The following is a 12,170-nucleotide window of genomic DNA, read 5'->3' as shown; positions in this document are numbered from 1 at the left end:
GTTTTAAAATAAAAAAAAATACATAAAAACATCTAGTCTTCGTAACAGTTATCTGTCACATCTTTTTACTCTTACACGAATCGTGTATCAGCACACGAATCGTGTAGGAATTAAACGCGGCTACAGTACATCGTAGGTTAAATTTAGGGTTTTAATTATTTAATTAATATTATATATTTAGGTTATTAGTTATTTTAATTAAGTTAATTAGTTTTACTTATTATAAAATACCTTAATAAATGTTTTAATCTTAAAATTAGTATTAATTATTATAAGTTTATAAATTATAACTAGTTTATAATTAGTTAATTAATTAATTTCCTTTTAATTTGTATTAGTTTTATTAAAAATGTCATTTAGTTAATTTAAATAAGTTTATATAATAATTGCTTAAAACAAAAATCTAAATATATAGTTTTATTAAAAATTACTATTCTACTAATTACCATTTAGTAATATAATTATCGCAACATAATTAGTATAATTTCATTTAGTTTTTTTTTAAGTTAATTATTGTAATCTTGTAATTTTATTTAGTAAATTAGTTAAGTTATTTTCTTTTACTGTTACTATAAATTGCCTAATCCAAAACCCCATTTTAAATAAGTTTGACATCAAAGACTATTAAAAACCATTAAACACTCCATCTCCCTGTGGAACGAATCGGATTTACCAACAAACTAAACTACACGGATAGGACTAGTTGCCTATATATATGTGTGAAATCAACCTGAAATCAATAAAATACCACATATACAATAAATCAATTCGTGTAACAAAACAACTCAAATCCGTTCAAAATAAAGGTTACGTTCGCACACATCAACTTTTTAGCGCCGCTGCCGGGGACTTGGCAGTTAAATAAATAGATAATTTTTCTGGTTCGTAGTAGTAGTTGGATTTGTACGTGGACCGGGTTGTTGGATCACCAATTTTATTGGTCTTTGAAGGATCCTGCCCCTCTGCTGCATCTTTTGGCTATTCGAAACGTGGGCAAAAATCAGAAGGATAATCTGTTTGTTTAAAGGTTTTTATCATTGTTTTTATGTTATTCGATCCTCTCGAGGAAATTCATTTCCAAGAAAGTTCAAAGTTTTTGAATAAATCCTTTAGTTCTTTGTACAATTTCCCAAATTGTATGATCCGGTCAATCTTAAACTCATTAAACTTAATCCGGAACCTCAAAGAATTAATAAAAGGAAAAAAACAACAAAAAGAAATATGAAGTACTAGTAATTTTAAAACACCGAAAAAAACACTAAAGAGAAACAAATAGGTAACCCTAGATAAACCTTTAGTGAAGTGATCTCATAATAGAAATTAATGTATGAACTTACGTTCCTCCAACGCTGAATTAACTCCCTCACATCCTGAACCCGAAAGAAAATTCCACGAACGCTTAAGAGCTCAAGAAGTAGAATCTCTTGCTAAAAATTTAGAGTCACTTTTCTTAGAATCCGACTCTGAACCAATAATTCAACCAATCATAGAGCCGATTATTAAAGAAGAAGAAGAAATGGCTGACACAAATCAAACGATGGAAGCATTAATGAAGGCCACAAGAAAAGGTCAAGGCCACGCAATCATCCAACCCACGATGACTGATGGCTTTGAAATAAAAGGTCAATTTTTACACATGGTAACTAATACATGTCAATTCGGTGGAGCCCCAAATGAGGATGCTAACGAGCATCTTCGTAAGTTTGTAAGCATTTGCAAGCTTTTCAAAATCAAAGATGTCACCGATGAAGTTGCATGTTTAAAAATCTTTCCATGGTCATTAAAAGATGATGCAAGGGATTGGCTAGACTCATTACCAGAAGGATATATTGAAAACTGGAATGATATGATGGATAAATTTTTGTCAGAATTCTTTCCTGCTTCAAAAGCAGCAAAATTACAAAGTGACATAAATCACTTTAAACAAAAGCCTAATGAAACTCTTTATGAAGCTTGGACCCGATTCAATAAAATGCTTCGAATATGTCCTCAACACGGGTTGAATACATTCCAAAAGGTCCAAATATTCTATAAAGGAGTCAATGTGACAACTAGAAAAGATATAGATGTTGCAGCTGGAGGTTCGATCATGAAGAAAACACCTGAAGACGCTCACACAATCATTGCTGATTTAGCCTCCCATTCTCATAATTGGCATCAAGAAATAGAATTTTCTAGATCATCAAATGTTGCTAGTATTGAAAGCAATGATGAAATTGCTTCTTTAAAAGTTCAAATAGCAAATCAAGCAAGGCAAATCGAGAAAGTAACCAAGGAAATGCATGCTATTAGAGTAGGATGTGAACTGTGCCAAGGTCCCCATCTTACTAGAGATTGTGATCAAAGTACAATGGAAGAACAAGTAAATTTCTTAGGATACTTACAAAAAGGTGAAATGAACTTTAGTGATTTTCCAGCTATAGAAGCAAACAACCGAAAATATCCTCCTATAAACAGCTATCAAGTAGGAGGACCTTCAGGATCAAATAATAATAACTATCAAGGAGGAAATCCAGGTTACCAAAATAACCGGAATTTCCCAAATCAAAATCAAAGAATTCCGCCACCAGGTTATAATAACCGAAATCAACCTCAACGAAATTATCAAAATAATTTCCAACACACACAACCACTAGCATTCAATCAACCACAACCATTAGCAATTATGCAACCTCAACCTGAGAGGAAATCTGGTTTAGAAGATCTCTTAAGAGATTTTATGGTTAAGCACGAGCAAAATGCAGAGCTCCAAACTCAGCAAATCCGAAATCAACAAGCTACAATACAAAACTTAGAAAGAGATGTTGGAAGGATCTCACAGTTACTATCAGAGAGACCACCAGGTACTCTCCCCTCAAATACTCAAGTAAATCCCAACAACCCTCAAACAAGGAACGAGCATGTAAATGCTATAACTACTAGAAGTGGTTTAACTACTAAACCGGAGACTACAAAATCCCCGGAAGTTCCTTTATCTCCTTCTATTTTACAAATACCGGTTGATGAAAATGAGCAAGATAACAAAGAACAAGAGAAAGATGATCCACCTGAGGTCATGCCAAAGAAAAACGAAGAACCACCAGTAAAGGTGCATAAGGAACCTATTCCTTACCCGAAAGCATTAAAGAAAGACAGACTCGCAAGGCGGTATGAGAAATTTGCGGACATGATTAAGCAAATTAGCATTAACATGCCACTCGCGGAGGTTCTTAGGGATATGCCCAATTACGGGAAGTTTTTAAAGGATCTCATATCCTCGAAGGGTAAATACCACGACGTTTCTGCCACATTCCTCCATGAGGAATGTTTGGCCATCTTAAAGAAACAAAATGTACCTCCAAAATTAGGAGACCCTGGTAGTTTTATCATACCATGTATGATGGGTGATTCGGTAGTGTACGATGCACTAGCCGACCTAGGTGCAAGTGTTAACTTAATGCCTTACTCGTTATATTTAAAACTTGACTTAGGAGACTTAAAACCAACCCGAATGGGTATTCGATTAGCAAACCAATCATTTGATACTCCAATAGGTATAGCCGAGGATATACTTGTAAAAGTTGGCTCACTCATCTTTCCCGTCGACTTTGTTATTCTAGAAATGCAAGAGGACACAAAAGTTCCTATCATTTTAGGACGTCCTTTCCTAAATACTGCAGATGCTATCATCAATGTCCAAAAAGAACAATTAAGTCTAGGTGTGGGAAACGAGAGAATTATTTGTCACATTGACAAAGCCATGAAAAGACCCACTTCTACCGATGACTCTTGTTTTCAAATTGATGTTATAGATCTTTGTGTCGAGAATGAATTGAAGGAGCTACTTGAAATTGATATCCCGGGGTTAGCCCCGGTAAGTGAGAATGAATACCTCAATATTGATAAAGATTTTGATGAGTTAATGAAGGTGGTCACGGATGACGAGACCATAATAGAAGAAATTCCCATGGAAGAGGAATCGTTTGAGGAAATCAAAAATGAAGATAGATTTCGTATAAAAAATCCTTAGAAGAACCACCCGTACTAGAGCTTAAAGAGCTACCCAAACACTTGGAGTATGCTTATCTCGAAGGTACATCTAAATTACCAGTAATTATTGCTTCACATCTTTCAGATAATGAGAAGGATAAGCTAATTTCTGTATTAAAAACCCATAAAAAGGCTATAGCCTGGAAAACAACCGACATTCCGGGAATAAACCCGTCTTATTGTACACATAAAATTCTCCTTGAGAATGACTACAAACCCGTAGTGCAAAGACAACGTAGGCTAAATCCCAACATGAAAGAGGTTGTTAAAAAGGAGGTCGTCAAGCTTCTTGACGCCGGGTTAATCTACCCCATCTCCGATAGTCCATGGGTTAGTCCAGTACAAGTAGTACCCAAAAAGGGGGGTACAACCGTTATATTAAATGAAAAGGACGAACTCGTCCCAACTAGAACAGTTACCGGCTGGAGAGTCTGTATTGATTACAGACGTCTAAATGATGCCACTAGAAAGGATCATTTCCCTTTACCTTTTATTGATCAAATGCTTGAACGATTAGCGGGAAAAGAATATTATTGCTTTTTAGATGGTTTCTCCGGTTACTTCCAAATTCCAATTGATCCCAACGACCAAGAAAAGACCACATTCACTTGTCCTTTCGGTACCTTTGCCTATCGCCGCATGCCGTTTGGTTTATGCAATGCACCCGGAACCTTTCAAAGGTGCATGATGGCAATCTTTGATGATATGGTAGAGGATTGTATGGAAGTCTTCATGGATGACTTTTCCGTGTTTGGAGACTCCTTTGAATCGTGTCTTTTCAATCTAGAACGTATGCTTATCCGATGTGAGAAAGCAAACTTGGTCCTAAATTGGGAAAAATGCCACTTCATGGTGAAGGAGGGCATTGTACTTGGTCACAAAATATCTCGTGCGGGAATAGAGGTAGATAAAGCTAAAATTGAAGTTATCTCTAAGCTACCTAAACCATCAAATGTTAAAGCAATTAGAAGCTTTCTTGGTCACGCAGGATTCTATAGGCGATTTATCAAAGATTTTTCTAAAATCGCCCGCCCATTGACCAAGCTTCTTGAAAAGGATGCTCCATTTGACTTTGACACTAATTGCGAGAATGCATTCTCGATTCTTAAGTCAAAACTCACACAAGCTCCCATTATGGTATCTCCAGATTGGAGTATGCCATTTGAGCTAATGTGCGACGCAAGCGACTATGCTTTAGGTGCTGTTTTAGGACAACGTCCCGATAATCATTTTCTTCCGATTTATTATGCAAGTAAAACTCTAACGGGAGCCCAAATTAATTATACCACCACGGAAAAAGAACTCCTAGCGGTTGTTTATGCATTTGATAAATTTCGGTCATATTTGGTGTTGTCTAAGACCATTGTTTACACGGACCATTCGGCACTTAGGTATTTATTCTCGAAACTAGATGCAAAACATCGTCTCATACGTTGGGTTCTTTTACTTCAAGAATTTGACATTGAGATACGTGACAAGAAAGGAGCTGAGAATCTAGCTGCCGATCATTTATCCCGACTTGAAAATCCCGAATTAGATAAACTTGATGACACAATCATCAAGGACACATTTCCTGACGAATCTCTAATGAGGCTTGAAAAAGAATCTGAAATCCCATGGTTTGCCCATTTTGCAAACTATCTTGCTTCAGGCATACTACAAAAAGGACTTACTTATCAGCAAAAGAAGAAATTTTTTGCGGATTTAAAATCTTATTTCTGGGAATACCCAGACCTATTTCGTGTTGGTGCGGATCAAATAATTCGCCGTTGTGTGTACGGACAAGAAGCTCAACAAATTCTTGAGCATTGCCATCAAGGGCCAACCGGCGGTCATTTCGGACCAAACCACACTGCAAGAAAAATCCTTGAATCGGGCTTTTATTGGCCCACGATCTTTAAAGATGCCCATGATTTCGTTCGGACTTGTAACGCATGCCAACGAACGGGTAACATCACGAAAAAGGATGAGATGCCTCAGACCGGCATCCAAGTTTGTGAAATCTTTGACATTTGGGGAATCGATTTTATGGGACCCTTTCCAAGTTCACATAAGTGCAAGTACATACTAGTAGCCGTTGACTATGTATCCAAGTGGGCTGAAGCAAAAGCTTTGCCTACAAATGATGCTAGGGTGGTGATAAACTTCTTGAAAAATCTCTTCTCACGCTTTGGAATCCCAAAAGCACTCATATCCGACCGAGGAACACATTTTACCAACAACCTTCTTGAAAAGGTGTTGAAGAAGTATGGTGTAACTCATCGTTTCTCTACTCCGTACCACCCACAAACAAGTGGTCAAGTGGAGAACACGAATCGTGCCTTAAAACGCATACTTGAGAAGACGGTTAATAACAACCCAAAAATCTGGCAACGCAAGTTAGATGACGCGTTGTGGGCTTTTAGGACTGCGTATAAAACACCAATAGGTACCACGCCATTTAGACTTGTATACGGTAAAGCGTGTCATCTACCTGTTGAAATTGAACACAAGGCGTACTGGGCTATGAGAGAATGTAATACCGACCTTGTACAAGCCGGAGAAAATAGGTTATCACAACTTAACGAACTAGATGAATTAAGATTACAAGCCTACGAAAATTCTAAAACATATAAAGAAAAAACTAAAGTATGGCACGATGCACGATTAAAAAAGAAAGAATTTGAGCAAGGGGATAAAGTATTGGTATTCCAATCACGTTTCAAGTTTTCACCTGGTAAACTTAGATCCCGATGGAATGGGCCATATATAATAAAACAGGTTTTTCCATCTGGATATGCAGAGTTGTATGATAAAGACGGCGGAACTTTCAAAGTGAACGGACAAAGACTCAAGTTATACTTTGAAGAAATCAATACTACGGAAAGAGACGAAACCACCTTCTACCCTAAGGACAAATAAATTCAGGGTAACTCTAAGGTTTTAAACTCCATTCTCGATTTTTATTCTTAGCTTTAAGAGTGGGGTTAGATTGGTCTTTCCCTAGCAGACCCTAAAGAACTAGTCTTCTCCCTTCATTCTACCTTTTTAACTTCTTTTGGTTTGTTTTTATTGTTTATTTTTAAGATGCGAGGTCAATATATCTACAACCACTTCATTTTAATATGCGATAAGATTTTACCAAGAGATGTGGTGTTAGATATTAAGAAAAGATGCGATGCGATGAGAAAAGGAGAAAGACAAGATTATAATGAGAAAAATTATGGAAAAGGCAAATCAAAATGCGCTAAAAGGCGTCGGGCACGTCAATTGGGTAAATGTGAAAAATGTGGAAAACCAGCTCACTCAGGAGATTGCCCAAAGAACCAAACGGACTCTAATTTCGAGTACGTAACTTTATGCCGAGAAGGGCCTTTCAAATGTTTAGAAGAAAACCTCTTAAACCCACGAGGTTACGCCTACGAGGCAATGGGAAGCGAAATTTCGCGACTCGACTACGAAGCGAGTCAACGTGGGTTCACTATCTAATGCTTTTTCTCGTCGATTGTATGTATGTGCATATTTTTTTTTTTTTATTTTGTGTGTATTTTGGTTTATATTTGTTTGCAGTGAGTTTTATAAAAAGGTCTACTATTTAAAATTGATTAAACTTGAATTTAACCTGTTTTCATTAAAAACGATAATGTTAAAGTGTTAAAACTGAATTATTGTTGTTCAAAATTGCACGCAATTAATTGTTAAATTTTTAAGATATCATTTAAATAGTAAACCACGAAAAACAAAATAAATATAAAAAAATTCTTTCTACTAAATTGAGGTGAAACGCCTTGAGTTTAACTTGTTTCTTTGAAAATGAAAATGTTAGGTGTCACAACTGAATTTTTATTTTTCAAAAAAAAAATTGTACAGAATATTTGTTAAATTCTAAAAGTCTATAGTAGATTGCAAAAATATACTCTTTTATCAATAACCGTAAAAATATATAACTTGTAAATCTTTGTCGTGGATAATGATAGGTTTGACAACCGAAATTAATCTCTACCTAGACGATAGGAAACAAAGTTTTAAGTTTGAAAATTAGTTGATTTAAGGGTATATAACAAAAATAGAGTGAATTTTTTTTTATTTATTTAATTTTTATTTTTCATGTACTTGTTTTTATTTTATTTATTTTCGATAAAATTATAAAAACTTTAAACTTTTAATTAATTGAATTTTATAAATTGAAATTAAAAATTTATAAACGGATTAAGATCAGGTGTAAAAACCGAATTTCAGTTACAAATATAAATTTATAAAAGATATTTTGAATTCAATTGATTTTAAGTTAAATAAAAATAGAGTGTATTTTACATTATGTAATTTTAATTTTTTATGAACTTGTTCTAAAATTAAAAATGTTAATATTTTTAACACAAAAATAGAGTGTTTTTTATTTTTGAATTTGTTTTCAGAAAAACTATAAAAACTTTAACTATTAATGAATTGAATTTTATAAATTTATTTTTAAGATTTATAAACGGATAAAGAACAGGTGTAAAAACCGAATTTCCGTTACAAATATAAATCTATAAAAGAGATTTTAAATTTAATTAATTATAAGTTATATATAAAAAAAAAAAAAAAAAAAAAAATTACAGCTGAAATTAAGCCTTACACGATTCGTGTAGCCCTACACGATTCGTGTAAGGCCAAAAATCTGGCCATATCAGAAAGGGGCAGGGGACTGGTTTGCACACTCTATCCCTCCCCCATTTTTTTTCTGTGACGAGAGCTGAACCCCAAAAACCCCAAATTCGCACCAAATCATTAAATTAACACTCTCAATCTCCTCTAATTCTTCAATCTTTCATCATGCCAAGAGTGGTAAGGATTTTTAACCCCTTTTAATTAGTGTTCTTCAAGTTTTTCATTATTTTTTTTTTATAGTTATAATCCGAATTTTGTGCATGTTTGTGTTGATTTTTTCTTGATTATTGTTATATCTATGTTGTTAGTAATATGATAAACCCGATTAGCATAAGAAAATGATGTTTAATTAGTGTTTGCAAATTAGGGTTTATACCAATTTGGGAAAAATTGAGAAATTGAAACTAAAGTGTGTTAATTTAGTTATAATTAGTTGTTTTTTGAGTATTTTGTTAGTATATAGAACTTGCGAACATGATTTTGATTGCTTGATTGTGTGATTTTTAATTTTAGCCTAAAATTGATAACTTTTGATACTTTCATGAATCAAGTATGCGTTTGAATGATGTTAAGGATGATTTAGAAGCTGAGATATGCGCAATGTGATTGAATTGAAGTAGATATGCTTAGAAAAATTGCGTGTTTTCACTTGTGAATTAGACTTTTTATATGAAACTTGATTTTTGATTTGTGATTTTTGGTTTGTTTTTGCTTTGTTTTGGATAATAGAACTAAATATCCCAAGTTTGTTGAATTAAATTGATTAAGGTGGTGTTGAAAACAAGTTGTCTGTTGAAGTTAAAATCTTTGCTAACATTTAAACATTCTATTGGGATGATTTCCTTGTTTTTAAAATGTTATGCAGGGACCAATTAGAATGAGGGCAGTTAACCAACAAGAGGAAGTTACGCCGGAAATGGAACAACAAATGTTGCAACTACACCCGATTCTACATTTCTCTATTATAAGGGTGAGCTTTACTATTGCTCCTACCAAGGATAGTAATTGTATCTGACACGTTATAGACCATAATTAAAAGCATGTCAGGGGACATTGCCTTAACATTTGCTTGTTCAACGCTTTCCTTTACAACCGGACGGTAGTTTATCAAAAGGTAATATACGGAGCAAGTATACTGGATGTGTTTCTTTCCCAATACAAGGTTAGCAAGTGGATGACACAAAACCACAAGTTTTGAGCTAAAATTTTCAAATCTGAAACCCACCAAACCCATAAAAACAATTTGCAAACACCGGTGAAGGGTTATTCTGGAAAACTTATCTAGGGTAAAAGCTAGATTTAATTTTCAAAAGATCATATGTTTTCATAAAGATCCAATTTCCTTAATGGATCTAAATTTTCATAGTCATGTGAGACTGTAAACCACATCGTTACTACCATTGTTTATACCGCCGTATAGAAATCACTGATGTACAAAGTGTGAAGAATAAAGAAGTGATTCTAGTATATTTCAAGACTATATTGCTTGAGGACAAGCAACACTCAAGTGTGGGAATATTTGATAATGCTAAAAACGAACATATATTTCATAGCATTATCCCTCAAGAAAGACAAGTTTTTAGTTGCAATAGTTCTATTTACAAGTAATATTCGTTTAAATAATAAAAGGTGAAGACAAAAGACAGATTCGACGAATTGAAGACGCAAACGACCAAAAAGCTCAAAAGTACAAAGTACAATCAAAGAGGTTCTAATTATTGATGAGAAACGTCTCAAAATTACAAGAGTACAAGAAGCATAACGCAAAATACAAGATATTAAATTGTACGCAAGGAGGTTCGAAAATCCGGAACCGAGACCAGAGTCAACTCTCAACGCTCGACGCAACGGACTAAAAATTACAAGTCAACTATGCATATAAATATAATATAATATTTAAATAATTACTAAAATTATTTATATATTATATTTATTTAATAAAACGTCGGCAAACTAAAAAACAAAGACATGTGAACTTCCCCAGATGGCCATGCGATCGCATGGCCTGGAGGAGCAAAACTCATGTGATCGCATGAGCCCCTTTTTCAGCCCACAGGCCTATAAATTCGTAGCTTTGGTTCATCATATTTCCATCCTTTTATCTATCTATCTCAACGTATATATTATAATTTTAATTTTAATTTTAATTTCTAATAATAAGGGTATGTTAGCGAATGTTGTAAGGGTGTAAGTCAAAATTCTGTCCGTGTAACGCTACGCTATTTTTAATCATTGTAAGTTATGTTCAACCTTTTTACATTAATGTCTCGTAGCTAAATTATTATTATGCTTATTTAAAACGAAGTAATCATGATGTTGGGCTAAATACTAAAATTGGGTAATTGGGCTTTGTACCATAATTGAGGTTTGGACAAAAGAACTACACTTGTGGAAATTAGACTATGGGCTATTAATGGGCTTTATATTTGTTTAACTAAATGATAGTTTGTTAATTTTAATATAAAGATTTACAATTAGACATACCTATAAATAACCATATACACTCGATCGGACACGATGGGCGAGGTATTTATATGTACGAATAATCGTTCATTTAACCGAACACGGGAATGGATTAATAGTCACTAGAATTATTTAAAACAGGGGTGAAATTATGTACAAGGACACTTGGCGTAATTGTTAACAAAGTATTAAAACCTTGGGTTACACGCAGTTGATAACCTGTTGTAATTATTAAACAAAGTATTAAAACCTTGTTACAGTTTAAGTCCCCAATTAGTTGGAATATTTGACTTCGGATATAAGGATAATTTGACGAGGACACTCGCACTTTATAATTATGACTGATGGACTGTTATGGACAAAAACTAGACGGACATATTAAATAATCCAGGACAAAGGACAATTAACCCATGGGAATAAAACTAAAATCAACACGTCAAACATCATGATTACGGAAGTTTAAATAAGCATAATTCCTTTATTTTCATATTTAATTGCACTTCTAATTATCGCACTTTTATTTATTGTCATTGTATTTAATTGCACTTTTAATTATCGTACTTTTTAATTATCGCAATTTTATTTCATCGCACTTTTATTTATCGCAATTTCATTATCGTAATTTATTTTACGCTTTAAATTAAGTCTTGTATTTATTTTTAATATTTTACATTAGGTTTTAACTGCGACTAAAGTTTTAAAATCGACAAACTGGTCATTAAACGTTAAAAACCCCCCTTTTTATACTAATAATATTACTTATATATATATATTTGTATTTTTATAAATTAAAACTAATATAGCGTTAAGCTTTGTTTAAAAATTTTTCCCTGTGGAACGAACCGGACTTACTAAAAACTACACTACTGTACAATTAGGTACACTACCTATAAGTGTTGTAGCAAGGTTTAGGTATATCCACTCTATAAATAAATAAATATCTTGTGTAAAATTGTATCGTATTTAATAGTTTTTCTTAGTAAAATATTAGCTATTTTTTATACACCTCTACGCACATCAGTCTATATGTGGGGTTTGATAGCGTTTAG

Source organism: Rutidosis leptorrhynchoides, chromosome 4 (genome assembly GCF_046630445.1).
Source record: "Rutidosis leptorrhynchoides isolate AG116_Rl617_1_P2 chromosome 4, CSIRO_AGI_Rlap_v1, whole genome shotgun sequence".
NCBI classification, from domain to species: Eukaryota; Viridiplantae; Streptophyta; class Magnoliopsida; order Asterales; family Asteraceae; genus Rutidosis; species Rutidosis leptorrhynchoides.
The sequence above is the reverse complement of the archived record's forward strand: the minus strand, read 5'-3'. Positions refer to the sequence as shown.